Genomic DNA, 16,192 nt, shown 5'->3' with positions numbered 1-16,192 from the left:
TTTTACAACAATAAATGCAACTTGTAAAGCTTCAATGGTTTTTCTTGAGAGTATGATTTCTACATCGAAGCATATCAGAACCTTCTGCATGCATTAATCTCAGGAAGATTACTTCAAATATGGTCTACTTAGCTTAGTTATTAGCGCATTTTTGGTACTTTCCAATTGTTTGCGCATTTACCAGTGCAAATGGTATACTTTTGAGGTCTAAACGCATGGTAAATTAATATCTACTCAATAACATACACAGCTTCACTTTTCAGAAAATTTGCCAATTTTTTATAACTTCGAAATTTGGGGAAAAAGTTAACACGTTCCCAAATGCTCAAATGATTTAGTCGTTGTGAATGCTCTTAAAATTGGCAGCGGAAATTAAGCCTGTAGAATCCATTAACTCACCACTTATTTTGACCGATAAATTTACAAACTCAATAACATTGAGCAGAGTTGAAAATTGCCACTATTCTCTTTACTGGGAAAATCATCCTGTAAGTTTGATTCCCGTATCCAGATTTCACAATGTGACAAAGTATAAAAACATGTATAAACCCTCAATTTTTTTCTTTGGAAGCCCGGAATGTGTTCAATCAAATGGAATTAAGTTCAACGGAATCGTGATAAAATGCTTGATGTAATGAAAGCAGAATCCGTGTTGATGGGCATTAAAAACAAGTTTAAATCGAATGTGAAAAGTTCCAAATGATGCAAGAAAAGCATTGTTTTCTTTGGAATATAACTCCTCACAATTCGAAGTGATCCAACTATGCCCAAAAAATTGCTTCCTTTAAAATAACTCTCATTTTCTGTAGTTTTTGAGATTCAGTTAAGGCAGGTGTTATAAACACATTGGATTTCTTCTATTGTCGGCTCTGGAAACGATAATAGAAACTGTCAATGTTTTCTTAGAATTATTTCTCAAGGAAGCAAAGAATATCGATTGATTCCACATTCGATTTGTTGTTGGAATTTTTTATTTTTCTTAAAAGAACAATTGTATAATCTCAAGAAAAGCGTAAAAGTTAGTGTTGATCCCATACCCAACATATGACACTCCTTCAGCTACTTATGCAGCTCTGCTTGCCTGTAGAACAAATGTTTCTGCGAGAAAATGTGGGAGTGTCATCGAATCGTTATCATTATCTTTACGCTCGTCATCATCACCATCAAACGGCCTCTTCTTCTGTCTTACATCTTCTGCTTGCGATGAAATCTACTAAAAAAACTACAAGCAACAAACGCCCTTTTCATTTGGAAAAATAATCCGTTTTGTCGATTTTGGAATGGGAACGGAGTTTTGATACGGAAAAATTGCATTATTTTTGAGTTTTTCTTAAAATACTGACAATCTTCAGGTAATTTCTGTGAAGAATTATAAGATTAATGTTATTGGAACACTCGCCTCCATAAACGTTTTGCAAACATTTTTTCCCAACGTTTTGGAACTTCAAATTATGGACAAAACCCTAATAATTATTTCTGGGTCGTTTTCCAAAAATATTCCCCCGAACTGAAATAGCGAAAGTTTATAATTTATTTGGAAAACCCTTGGAAACTGGGGTCTCTTCACTTTTAGGTCAATATTTCTAAACAACACTGTCTAAACAGAAAAATCGCGTTTTTTCTAACGTTTTACTGTAAAATACTGGAAAACTGAATCTTTTATGCAAAAAATTCAAGAGATCGATTTTACAAGAAAACTCGTCTACTTCCTTTCGACTTAGTTCTGTTGCTGGGAAAATATACCTAGATGAATTTTTTTTAGTTGTTTGAACAAAGTAGTTAAACGTTACTCAAATGTTGATGACTTTTTTTAGATGTAAAAATTCCACTCTCGGGTCTCGTAAAGTAAACTCATTGAGCTACCCGATGAGTTCTAACTCGTTAACTAAAAGAGCGGCAACAACTCAATAGCGCAACTCAACACAGTGTCACCCAGGCCTAAACCATGCGAAAGATACTGTTGAAGAGACTGTTGGCGCAAACATCTCTTATCTTACAGCTGATAATTTTGCAATCACAGTGTTGAATTGGATTTTTTGCCGACGATTGTAGTAAACACTTGTAGAAATTTATTGTGAATAACTTTCGGGACAAGCTTGTGCTCTACAGATGCAAAAGTCGAATGTTCTTTTGGTCCATTAAATAACTAAATGTTTCATTGCTAATACCAGAAGTTAAACCGGAAGCAACAGAGTTAGTTTATTCTCATCTTCCATCAGTCTGTAGCCTGTGAATGTTCAAATCGGAAGTAGCAGCTTATAGAAGAGAATATCCAGCTTTTCATTTAATAACTATTGATCGAAAATATTAAAAAGCAAGGAAACTTAGTCAATTTGACCGAACTGCTGAATTTCTCTATCTAGTTGTGCTACCTACCTTCTATATTCTATAAAAAAACATAGCTACTTAAAAAAAAAAAAATCCATCAACAAACCCTAAGTCAAATTGCTTTGCAAGTTATTGATACCAACCAAGCATTCTTTTCTGATTCTACATAGTGTCAGATTGATTCATTTGCCATCATTAACCAAAGGCCATCATTTATTGTTGTTTGCGCCTTGAATGAGTCGCACTTTTTATAGTAAAAGATTAGGCAGGTACCATAAAAATCATCGTTCTTCGAACGGTTAATTGCCTTGTAAATCGGTGAGTAATTGTTGCCTAATCCTTACACGAAAACCAATTTATCCTCAGTGATATGACCAATAAACCTCAATTTTTTCCAGTGGCCTTTTGGCAAATTTTCGACATTTTGGGTCCAACTAAGTTGGCCTGTAATAAACATGACGCAACGTCCGTTTCTAAATAACGTTGTTCACTCGATCTCTTAAGCTTCATTTTGTCCGCTTATCTGGCACCTAAATTAGAACGTCAATAATTCCAATTTCGGTAGCCCCGGTTTTAGCCGGCATTAGTTTTTGATTGATCGCTTTCGGCTGTTGTAAATCGTCCTGACAATACGGTTTTCGCTATTTAGGCAGGAATTTAGACCCATTCTTATCGCCGTGTCGACTAATTGTTACCATGGACTTTGTATTGCTATGGGCTGATTAGGGCGACCCAAAAACTGTTTTGTGCTGCAACGAAAAAAGCGGGTTTCAAGCTTCAAACGACTCAATTTGGTAAATTACCGGAAAGTGTAAAAGTCGTTTCAAATGAAGTCATTTAGCGCCCTCAAACTCATTCTGGGATTGGTTGAATAAGTAGGCAAAGCTCCAGGTTGTGTGCGACTCACTAAAACCCGTCTCTCACCGAGAAGGTTACCGGCAACAGAAAATTATAACTCTATAGACAGTGAGAGGAGAGGATTTTTTGATGATTTTTAAACACTGCATTAACCTACATAAGTAGTCAATTAAATGATTGGTAAAGTTTACTCTGCCAACGAAAACGGCGATCAAAACAGAACAGCAGAGAGACGAAAATAAGAAAACAAAACGGGCAAAACCGTGCCAGACCGCCAAAATAAAAGAGCATTTCGCAAAGTTTTCGCCAACTTTTCACATCATAATTCATAGGGAAATTCCACAGGAAATTACGTTGCTTTAAACTGTTAAAAACTGTTTAAAATAATATAATTAATTTACTTGCGCTCTGCTTTTGGCACGCGATTCGCCCTTTCCGCCGCGAACGACGAGGGTGGTTTTATTCAGGAATTATTTAATTATTTCAAAGGGAAATTATTGGGTTTTTTGGCGACTTTGTGCAGGCTTTATGGCCTTTAATTCCACAAGTCGGAAAGTACGAAAAATTGCATTACACAGCACCGAGTCACCCACATATGACCTGCGACCCGATTTCTATTGCGCGATGAAGAAGAAGCAGAAAAAGCCTGAAGAAAAGGCTCAGGTCGTCCCGTTCAGCCGCAGGCAAGGATTCAGTCTTCGTAATGTTGCAATGAAGCAATCAGATATACGGTATCGACGTGGTGCGCTCAAATATCACCTTTACAAGTCGGGAAGATTTATGGCGTAAATTTTGCTAATGCAAAGTCCTTTCTCTTCAGCAGAGCGCATACATTCAAATCGGTCTTCTCCTCTTAATTCACAGTCCTCAACTGCATTGAGAGTATTAGAAGAATCTTCGTAGACAATTAGCGAATCAAGTAGTGTGAAATTTCGACGGTCGGTACTCAAGCTGGTTGCGGCATATTAAACTCTCAAATACTACGGGAAAGGTCAAGAACTCGTTTCGGTTTGGGGGCATTTGGAAATGAAGAAGCAGCATCAATACCATTGATTGAAAAAAATAAATAAATACAGACAAGGTGTTCCTGATGCAAAATGCAGCGACTTGAAAGACGATGATGATGAGACCTTTGAGAGGAAATTAGCATTGAATGCTGTCTGACGTCAGGAGGGCGAGCCGGGTCAACTCATTGTCCGTGCTGGCCAGACCCGTGAATGATCGAACCTCGCCTCGTCTATTGTTTAGTTTTTCGTGTTCGAAACACCCACTTAATCCGAGAATGAATATATTACATTTGCTGGTGAAACTAGTTCGAAACAGCAAGCAGCAAGATAAATTCATAATTCTGAATTCTTTTATACACTGCTTCGCAATTTTGCCTATGAATCTAGTTTTTTCAGCTCTTCTGGAATGCCTTTTGTGTCACCTTTGGTTTTTGCCCTCCTGGCTTTCGCATTCTCACAGGCTTCAATTTTAGGATCTCTTTTTCCATTTGTGTTCTTTTTCAAAAGAATCTATTCTCATGATTGGCGCTAGAGTTTCGTCGGTCAATATTTCCATTCTTGAGCTACTTGATGTTTTTCCCCAAAAGTCCATCTCGGTTGCTTTTAATGTGTTTTTCCTTGCTTCCTTATCTTGATCGCACTTTTAAACTTTAACTTGAGCAGTATAAGTGCTTGGCTCTATGGTATAACGTGTTTTTTGTTGTTACCTTTAAGGTGCGGATCATGGAGAGCCACTGTGAACTGTGGCCACCTATTTTGCTTCTTCCTATATAAAAATCGATCATTTTTAAGGGCAGATGAACTACTAAATTGATTCAGTACAGTCGCTTAAAGACGAATTCACAAAATTCATATCTACACACCGGTTTTCTGAGAGTCTGCGATGTTTACGAAAATATTTGTTTATGGCGAAAAAACCACCCAGCAGTGGGAAAATTCAGCAATTTAGCTCTTCTTAACACCAGAAAAGTTGCTACCAAACTTTTTGCTTTGCGCCAGGGAAGAAACGATGATTTTAGGGCAGCATTAATAACGGATCCTGGATGTTAAAAAAGTTTTTGACCTTCTGGTCGGCTTACTTTCACCAGGTTTTCTGACTGCTGCACGACTGCCGCATTAAATCATTTAACTAATTCTCAATTACAATCAGCATTATTCTCTGCAAATGTTTGAAACGCCAGGCGCACAGGATAAAGAGCGCATAAATCATAGTGAAGCAAAAACTCTTCTGGGATACTGGACATGGTCTGTATGGCGTTCAAATGAAAACATAGGGACACTTTAGAAGCAGCAAACCGTTTGTCAAACATGGGGAGACTCAGAAGGAACACAACAGCACTTTTCAAGAAGATTTTTGAAGGTTGAAAAATTTCCTTCGTCTGAAAGGAAAATGTGGCGCAGTTTGTTTCTCCATTTCCGCACTAACGGCTCAGTAAGAGCGATGTTACCTCTCACAAAAAAAGGTGTAAAAATTAGCTCAAACTATTATTGCGTGGATCTTCGGGTGAAAATGTTACAAAAGTACTTATAAGTATAGTGCTGCCATGCAACTCCATCCGTAAATCGCTCAAAAAAGCTGTGGAACAAACTGATCAGGAAGCAGGAATTGTGAAGGTGACAACATTATTCAGAATATTTAAGGCTTCTAGAAAAGAGAAGCAAGGTGAAAGAGTTGTATGGTGAACGTAGACATGCAAAGCAAACGCTGACGATTAGAAAAGTGATGTATATTGAGACGAAAAAACACAATGGTTGAACACAAGACAAGAACCTCAGCAGCTCAACATGATCAGAAAGTTGAAATAAAAGGTCAACCTTCCAAGTGAAAACATGGTGATTATCAAGGTATCGTTCCCATCCCAGAATAAGAGAAGAATCGATCAAACATCATATTTAAACCAAGTAGTTGCAATGAGGGGGAGATAAATGAGAGATGGAAATCTGAGTGAGAGTGTAAGTTACCTAATGAGAATAAGTGGAACTTATAATGTGTTCGAATCGCCGATTAAGACGAAAATTGAAATGAACGAAACAAAAAATAGCCTTTGCAAGAGGAGAACTAGTAGAAGTAGTCTTTGCTATGCTGAAAAGTTTTCTGGCCTTAGACCCGCATAAATTAGGAGCAAAAGCTGAGATATTTTTTTAAATCGGAATTCTCTTATATTATTAGGTTCGACGTCGTCCATCTAGGCCATCGGTTAAATTTACATGTGACCCCAGGATCAAACCTATTCAATAGCAAATATATGACGCCGATGTATCGACCTTTCGCATTTAGGCACCGATTGCCAAGCAATTATACCCACGGCGAAAGATCGTCGAGAAAGGGAAACTGCAACGCTCCTTAAAAGTGCTCTTATGGGAAAAAATGCACCGATTTCTAGGACCGTCCCGCGTATATTTTCTTAAATGCGGTTTCTGTGGTGGTCCCAGCGAAAGCAAGCAGCGTGTGTATATTGTTTTTAAGACAAATTCCTATGATCGGTTTATTGCGTTTACATACAACATGTTTCCAGAAAGGCGGCGTTTAACGGTCGGGCGTTTTGTCCATATTCAGTCAGTTTTTAGTCCAGTTTCAGGACCGTAACCGATAATATGAGCCATAAGGTCATCAATATTGTCCAATGGTTTCACACGTTTACTTTAGAAAAAAATCAAACCAACGACTTAGTGTTGTAAGATTGGACGGTGGGTTTTGCTGAACTATTTCTGTAGTTAAAAACTTGAACGTTTCTGTTGTTGTTGTTTCTTTTCTGCTGATCTGTAGTGTTTACAGTTAAGACCATGTGGACAAAGATCTATTAACGTCTAACCTTAAGAACAGGCCTCAATGAAAGCAGGAAAATAATGTCTCACATTTTTGGAAAAATTGTCTTCGTCCTACCAAAGTTATGTTTAGGCAAACAGTGATTATTTAGTTCCACATTTTGTATTATTTCCATTATTTCCGCATTTGAGCAGAGAAGTTTGTGAGTTGGGAAGGAATTCGAACAAAAATTGACTTACTTAAAAATTAATCATTCGTCAGGCAATGACAATATTAATTTTCGGTTTCTTGCAACCCCGATTTATCCAATTTCGAAGCGTTGAACCGTTTGTAATGATGGGATTTTAGTCGAAGTCGATTCATATTGAACGGGCATCATTGTCTTCACTGCGGTTTTCTGTGCTTTGTTATGATGAAACAGACAACATTGTTTAAGTCTGCAAACGAAAGCCTCCACTTTCGGTTGCGTCTTTTCAGGCATTTTTTATGGTGCAGAATCCTCGATGCTCTACAAAACCGTAAATGAAAGCAATGTTTGGAATGCAAACGCGGGAGGAAGACACGGGGTATCTTAAATCGAGAATGGAACGATCGATGGATCTGAAAAAATCTTGCAAATAAAAATTGTTTGTTTGTTTCTGCCAATTAATTAAGCCAGAATATTTCTGATGAAGCTGTTCGATACTTTGGAACTTAGTGAGATAATTATATTAGAAGTATTGGCAGGAACTAGAATTTAGCTTTTGCTTGGATGAATTTCAAGCACACATTTATGCGTTAAAACCATTTTTGAGTGTTTTCTGCAATCGATTAAGGGACAAAAACATTGTCATTACTGTGTTATCTAGTATAACCGAAATAATGATTGCATAAACATTTGAAGGAATGAGAAATAAAGTGTTTTAAATGTTATTCAAGTGATAATCACAACTGGTCAAAGGAATATCTGAAGAGAAAATCATCAGCAATAATACGTTAATAATAACGCATAAAAAACGTGTTTAGTGAGAAGTTAAGCCAGACCAGACTCATGTTTAATACATTTTGCGATTGAACCAGAAACTTTGACAATCAGACTGAACTCAGTTATAATAAAGTCACAAAATTTTTCATATTTTAATTAGTTTTTCTTCAATTCGAAGCTGCAATAAAAAGAAGCAGAATATACTGGGATTTAACTTTTGCAGTCATTTGCTTGAAACTGGTGAGGTGTCGATCTAGGGTCAAAGAAAAATGTTTTTTTATGGCGCTCTAAAAATTAGATAAACTTGCCAGTTTTGCTACTACAAGTAGGAAATAAGTTGTTATCTTCAGAACAGGTTTAGAAATGTTCATGATTAATTCATCTTTACTGTATTAGTATTAATTTTAATTATTATTCTACGATAGTTTCGCTTGAAAATTGCCAAATTTGAAATATTGTGCTATTGGTCACTAGCCAGTAAAATAATCTGAAGTGAAGTTGTTTCGGTTCTTTCCCTTATAGAGTGCATAAGACCTATTAATCTCGCACATTCTGTTGACTTAAAAAGTGAAGAAAACCATCTTCGTAAACCATTTTTGTACTTAACATTTAGAAGGCGTTTCTGAGCAAATGAGCCTTTTGGAAAAAAAACCATATCTGCTTCGACCTGAGCAGGTACGGTTCTGCACGGATGAATGAGCGTACACGGGCAATATAAACTGTTAGAATGGATTGTTTACATGTTTAAGTTTTTGTCGGCCGTTTACAGACACGTTGCTGGTCGGTCCGATGTGTCTCATATAAATATAGCCTGAGCACATGTTTTACGGTGGCATATGACGATTTCGGCCTCATGTGAGGGTGTTTCAGACTTTTGTTCCGTGAGATGTGTTACTGGAGAGTTTTTTGATGCTTGGCCACTGTTCCATTCTCGGGTCATTTTTCAAAAGTTTCTTCTTTCGAGAATTTCTTTTCGAGTTTTCAGCACCAGAGTTCATATAGTTTGAAACATTCAAACGCTTTGCTGACCTCTTGATCAGTAAATCAGCTGCTGAGTGTTACGTTCTCGAGCAATTCTCTGCTTATGATCTAAGTTTTTGCCATACGAGATTTTAAGTCGACTTTTCACAACACTTTTTATTTTTAGTTGTCTTTTCAACTATATTTTCCTATTACTTTCGTGTCGCATTTTTAGATTTTTTTTAGTGCCTTTAGCTTTTAGAATTGTCCAGATTGTGGTACAAAAGTAATTTAAAAGTACATTTGCATCCTTTATCTCAAAATTTAACTGAATATTTAGTTGCCTTGATTGGTTTTCTTTTCTAGTTTGGTATCATTCGTATTAAAACCGAATTATGCAGCGGTTGACAGTACAGAATTACGATTTAATAAGATTTGGTTTTTTTGTTACTAAAATCTTCAAAAAAAATTCAACAATTCTTTTTGAAGAATCAGCCAAATTTGAATAATCTTCAGTTCACACACTTTCAAAGCTGAAAGTTTTCTCTTCTGACTATTCGACCACAGAAGTCACCATGTCGATTTCGTGCTGCATAAACAACCAACTTATGACTTTGTAATGCGACATTTTACAATTTGCTCGGAAAATTTCCGTTTAATCATCAGTATCTACGTTTGTATTGCGGGTTTGGAACTGGATAAAAAAACTGTTTTTATTCTTTAAAAATCACCAGCTTTTCCACCTTTCATTCGAGTCTTTCTCAAGGTAGGAAGGACAGCTGAAATGTAAAAACTATTACAGTTATTACGCGAAACAGCATTAAGCGATCAAACAAAGGACATGGAAAACTGAACCATAAAAGTAGCTAAAAGATTAACTTTTCTGTTTAATCTAAAACGGCACAAAGTGTCGAATTGGAATATTTACCCACAGCATAAGAACTGCGATGTTAAATGTCGTTGCTGAAATTAATGCTTTCAGCAAAATGTCAAAAATATAAATTGCTTTATACACACAAGAGTAACTAAGCAGTTCAAAGCGTGATCTGACTTTTGGAAAATTCACGGTTTCATAACTTCTTAATCAGATGAAATCAATCTTGAGTGAAAGAGAGTGTCTTGTTATTGCAGGTAAGAGAATATTTGCCCCATTTTCCCAAACCTAAACAACTAACAAGTAAAAGTGGAACGTCTTTTTTCTGGAAGTTCCCAATTTTGCTTGGACCAGCTAGTCTTAAGTAACATACTATACATGTGGAACTGATCAGAGACATGGGGACGAACGAGCACGCACATGTGAAATTGTGTGAAGAACATCTTCAAGACGCAGGCAGGCATGTGATCCAGCAGTGGACAAATGTGATGGTCTCTTAGAGAGGGTTATGGACTATTTTTAGGTTTCTGATCGCCTCCGAAAATTATTTATGGAGGGTCGACGGGGTCCGTTTATTTTTGTGGATTTCCAGACGCCACTTTTTCGTTCCAGCATCAGTAGAGAAATTTGGATAACATTTGTCCCTGCCAAAAAACTGATTTCATCATTAAATCCATTTCTGTTCGTACAAAACAGAACCTGGAAAAGCGCCTTTTCTTTTTTGGGGGAAGTTTTGGGCAGCTTTTGTTCTTGCAGTAAATTCTTCAATTTATCAAAGGCTCTTTTTTTATCAGTGAGGAATTTTGGATAGTTATTCTGCCTCCAGGAAGAAATAGAACTTATCATTAATTCCGCCTTAATTTGTACGCCACAGAATCTGGACATTTGCACTTTTTCTTTCCATCATCACTAAGTCATTTCAAGCAACTTTTCTCCTTGCGGGAAAAAATTGAATTTACTGGGTCCGTTTTTATTCGGACGAAACAGAACGTGGAAATACCCACCTGAAAAGGAACACGCTATCGTTGCACATATGGTATCAAAAATTACCGAAATCCAACAAAGAAAAAATAAAAATTGACATCTAAAATCGTACAAATTCCCGTGTAATTTCCTCGCCTTAAATAACACCTCGGTTAAGGTAATAACATACTGGCTGTTGTACGGTGCATTGTTAGGGCCGGGCACTTCTTAAGGGACTAATAAAATAGGACGTTTTGTCCACCGTGCGTTTTTAGAAAGTCGGCCTTTGTTTGAATCGTCGAGAATCCGCCAAAGAAAAACCGCAGCCGAAAAATAAGCTCGGTGGCATTTCCATTTTTCAGTTTCAATGGCCATCGCAATACTGCCGGGAAATAACGCGAGAACTAAACCGAAAATAGCTTCATTGAAAATATCCTACACTTAAGGCCCATCAAGCAGCGCCTTAATCGCCAAGATAAATTGGGTCCGAAGATATTCCGACGAAGGGGGTGGGCCCCCAACTGACAGATTGAAAACATCGGGGCCGGGTTCTTTAGAACCGTCGAAAAACATTAAAACATCCCTTTTTAAATGTTGTTTAGTCTATCTGGACATAAACTGAGCCATCTGGAGTCTGGGCGCCCACTTGGGGGCGCCGAACACCTCAAGAGCGCAACCACCCGAGCTTTTTATGTTCATCTCAGAACGGAGAAAGAGGTAGTTTTTGTACAGGAGGTTTAAGTTTGGCTCACAAGTAAAAATCAAAAAATCCAGTCGACATTAAGTTAAATACTGGATACAAATGTTAAGAAAAAATACGAGCCTAAATTGTTTATTGGTGCAATTTTCAAAAATCCGACGATTACAAGAGGAGTGCCAGCCAAAGAATCCTCCCATTTTCAATCATATAAAACCTAAACGAACACAATATTTAATAAATGGTAAAAAATAAACAAAGCAGATCAAACGCTAAACATCATCCACTAAGCGCGACCAGGTACCTCTTAGAGGAAATTAATTGCCATTTTACGCCTTGAGTGGGTTTTTAAATTCGGAAATTTTGATATAATGGGCCAACGACCATAGAGCACCATCACTTGGGTAAAGATTTCAAAACCCCTCTTGGGTCCTTTAACATAGTCGTTAGAACCGCCGTAGGAATCCATCCTTCGGCATTTGGCTTGTTTAGTCTGATGGGCCCAATATAGGCTTCTTCACCCTCTCAAAATCTCGAGTAAATTTACAACAGAAACACGGTCAAGTTTAAGGCTCCCGGCTTACAGCACATTGAAAGAGGGACTATTTTTAAAATGGGAATAAAACGCCGGTTGAGGTACAAACAGGCATCTATCCCAGCATGTTGACTTAGACCTTGGAGATGGTATTTTTAGATTGATTGTTTCGAGGTTTATGGGCCTACGTGTTTTTCAGTTCGTAAGGTAGATCTCCAAATTAGAAGAATTCATAAACGGTTTGTGACCAACTGGAGAACACCGTGTTGAGTTATGCCTAAATGGAAAGCTTGCCATTATCAGTCACGGATAAAATTACTGTGATAAAACTGCATCAAAAACACTTTCCATGCGCATTGAAGGAAGTCCGCACCAAATTACCAATCACAAGGTGGCTGCGCTGTTCATAAAGACTGAAGCAGTTGGAATGAATCTTCACACTATACTAAGAAAAAAGTTGACAGTGGAGCTAAAAATACAGAGATTGTCCTATTTATGACCACATGCTCACTTTTCAGAGATCACAAAAGTCAGCGAGAGGCTCCAATGAAGCATGAGCTTGTTCTAAGAACATCTTCAAGCAAGACCAATCTTGTAGATTTTGCAATCATCTCTACTTATTCAGCAAAAATACAACTGGTAAAGCTGATACAGTATCAAGAAATCCTCGACTACTAAAGCTTAAAAAGAACCCCTCTTAAAAAATCAGTTCAAGCCTGCAATTGCCTTACTTAATCTACTGAATCCGTATGAAATATGGGAAAGCTTCAATTCATATTTTAGGCTCCAGAAAGCTTTTTATCAAGCTCAAATTGCACCAAACCTCTAAGAATCTACAAACAATTAATGCGTTTTGCGAAATTTTATGAAAAATTCAAACTTCTTACAACTGACAACATTCTTACCACTAAATTGCACTACAACTTACAAGTATTTGAACTTGTGATTGCATTTTTAAGGAGTTTAAGGCACTGCGAAAATATACAAGGGTTTTCAAGCCAGTGGTTTTTTGTTTCTCTCGTTGAAAGTAGTGAATGAGGTCATTTTATAAAAAGAAAAACTCCTAGTTTGTCAATTTGTGTGATCTTCAAAGTCTGCTAAGTAATCAACGTGCATTTATTTATTCATTAGGAACCTGTCTTCTGCCCTGCTTCCTTCGAAAATATCTTTGTTTCTTCGTTGCCTGCCAAGTTCCCCAAAGTCGTTTGTTTATAGTGCGCTAAAAGATTGCTAATTTAACCGACAGCGTCCTTACAAACAAAGCGAAGTTAGCTTCATTTGAAACACTGTTCATTCTTTGAAGTTTCCATGTTTTAATTAATCAATCAATTTGTTGCAAAAGTTCACGTCGTTGTAGTGCTTATATTAGTTAAGGTAAAATGAAACTAAAAATGCCATTTATTAGACGATTTATTCGTGCATCTGATAACAACCCACTAAATTTGAAATATTAGCCGAAACAGCAGGAAATTAATTAAAAGGAAATCGAAAATGGCAGATTCAAGTTGACAAGGCGTAGCTATCCAACTGTAAAATCGGAGATCATCGGTGTCACGTAAACTTCCGATGAGCAAAGTCTCGAGGAGTTCAATAAACTCACATCCCTTGGCACCAAATGCTGCTCAAAGCTCCCAAAAGCCACCAAATCTCGACACCATGCATCCACCGCATATGGAACGCATATCTCCAAAGGAAGTAATCGAGACGGGAAAGTTCAGCGGTCAAGAATCCGGTTTTAAAATTGGAAACCGCTGCACCCTAGAAGAATGCACCCTCTAAAATAACGGGGCTGCCGAAGATTTATTGGGCCGATGATGGTCCAGCGGGCCCCAACTGCAATCCACTGACCGCAAAGTCGGTACCTGTCACAACACGACCCATTGTCCGGTCCCTTCAGAATGCCACTGGAACCACATTCATGGGTCAGGTGCAAACTTGTTTCAGATGGGCAGCAAGTGAAATCGGACTTTTTTCGATGTTTCTACGCCTAATTCGTTTATTAGTATTTAACCCCGGATTGGGCCTTGCACGGTTATGGAACCTTGCAAGAGAAGGGCACAATAGGACCATCCTCGACCCAATCACCAAAACAGAGAACAAAAATCACCTGGCACTTCAGCATCTTAAGTCTATAAATTTTTCGTCATTTTCAACATGTTTTGCCATGATTATTTTGATTATTTCAGGGATAGTAGACTGAAAGTATTATCGAGACTAACCACCATTGATTCCATAAAGATTTTTTGAATATGTCTTTTGGAAAACTGAATGTTCTTCAATTATTCCCGTCAATGTTTTTTGAATAATGAGAAGGAACTCTTTGTGTTTGAAAAGTGTGTTTTGTTTAATACTATTATTGATCACTTTTGCCAGTTTCTGACACTAATTTCGTATACCTGCTAATGCGAAAGCAAAATATCGAACCGTTCACTGCTTCTCAACAGCAGAATTTACCGATTTTGAGTTAGAAGATAGATAGAGAACAGAATTTTAAAACATTTTTTGAATAACGTTAAAAATGGGCAGAATAAAGTGGAGTAGGCAACACTCAAAGATAGATAAATACTCGCACTCTAAGATGTAAGACTTCCTTTACATGGCGAGCTTTCTGTAAAAAATGTTTGCAGATTATATTTTCTGTTTTGTTTAATACTAAATCTTCGTTGTTGAATTTCGAAAGAAGGATATTTTGTTAAGAAGCCATAACTGGTAGAAGCCCTCTAAATTGCCATAGATTTTGCAAAAAAGTGCGTCATAGGCATAACCATGCAGATCAAACTAAAGCGATACTAAGATGGTTTCAATTGATGGATCTAAAAAAGAGGGCAAATTGGAGTTTGGCACTAAACCAGAATTGAAAAGCTGAGCAATTTTTGCAAAAATTTGAAAAACCGAGAGTGTTTCTTAAAGCAAATCAACCAAAACTTGCAAACAATGAAGAAACCCATGCTGGTTTTGGGGAACTTGAAAGAAGCTGTAGCCACATGATTTCGAAGCTGGTTTTTTTTGTGGAAGCCCCTAATTGAATTTTGAAGACAATTTAAGCAACGGCCGGGCAGGTTGAATTACAAATGGCAAAAAAGTTTTTTTTTATGTAACATGAGAATTAGCCAGTGCCGAGATCTATTTATTCTCAGGGTGTTCGACCCAGACGAGACCTCCTAGGCCCGTCTGAAGAGGCAAGCTGGTTACCAGATGGCCGCGTCCCCTGACCGTTTTTTAAGCCGCTTTTTTTATGCACACGCATCTCTACCCCAGGCGCTTTTTCTCTTCACACACATACAGGAAAGGGGCAGATTTTTTCGAAGGAACCCTACACGGAGTTCCGTTCCTAGATTAATCGAACACAAAACAACTTTTTTGTACCTGGACAATGCAACAGTGCACCTCAGTTTGCACATGGGTTTGGCACAAGAAGAAAACGGGATGGGACGATTCGTTGCCAGGATGAACGACAAAGAGGGATAGCGGATAATTATCCTATACGGGCCAACACATGTGCGTAAGATGGGCAAGAAGTATCCACTTACCGAGGCGGCGGACGTGGGAACGTCGATCTAGCGGGATGAGAAAAAAAATTGGATCGCAATTGTTTGCCCAGACCGCTACAATTTTCTGATCGATGTTTTTTCTGGGCAAATACACCATTTCGGACCGTTTGAAACGGATTTTTTTACAAATGTCTATATGTTTTTAAGACCCAAACTTATCGATTTGCTAATATTGATCAACACTTGTTGGTTCAGGAAACAACTTGGCTTGAAAATGGATTTGCAAATCAACAAGCGTAAGTAACGGTTCAGAAGCCAAAAGAATAAAAAGTTTTTACAGGAAAATGATATCAGAAGTCATCAGAACATCAAGTCTTCACAGAATGTTGCATGCTAAAGTGGAACTTTCTTGGCCACATTTAAAAAATTTCAATGAACTTAATTTTCAGTCACGTGAAATTTTTAATCCCGTTTAAAAAACTCATTTTTATTTGCAATATAACTTTCCTATTAAACATATTTTTGTATCATATTTTAACATATACAATTTCCATCAATTTTTCCACCCTTCCAAGAAAATATGCCTCTCTAATGATTTGGGGAATGAAAAGTGCTAGACTCTCATTGAACGCTAATAAATTTTACATAAAAAGACTATTATTAGACAAAAATATTTGGGTTCATTGACTATTATGAACAGTTAGCGTTCAATTTAAAAAATTGTAATTTGCTATCTTGAGAATATGAA

Source organism: Dendroctonus ponderosae, unplaced genomic scaffold, assembly GCF_020466585.1.
Source record: "Dendroctonus ponderosae isolate FM_Combo_2020 unplaced genomic scaffold, Dpon_F_20191213v2 Dpon_F_20191213_1, whole genome shotgun sequence".
Classification (NCBI taxonomy): domain Eukaryota; kingdom Metazoa; phylum Arthropoda; class Insecta; order Coleoptera; family Curculionidae; genus Dendroctonus; species Dendroctonus ponderosae.
Note: the sequence above shows the minus strand (reverse complement) of the source record.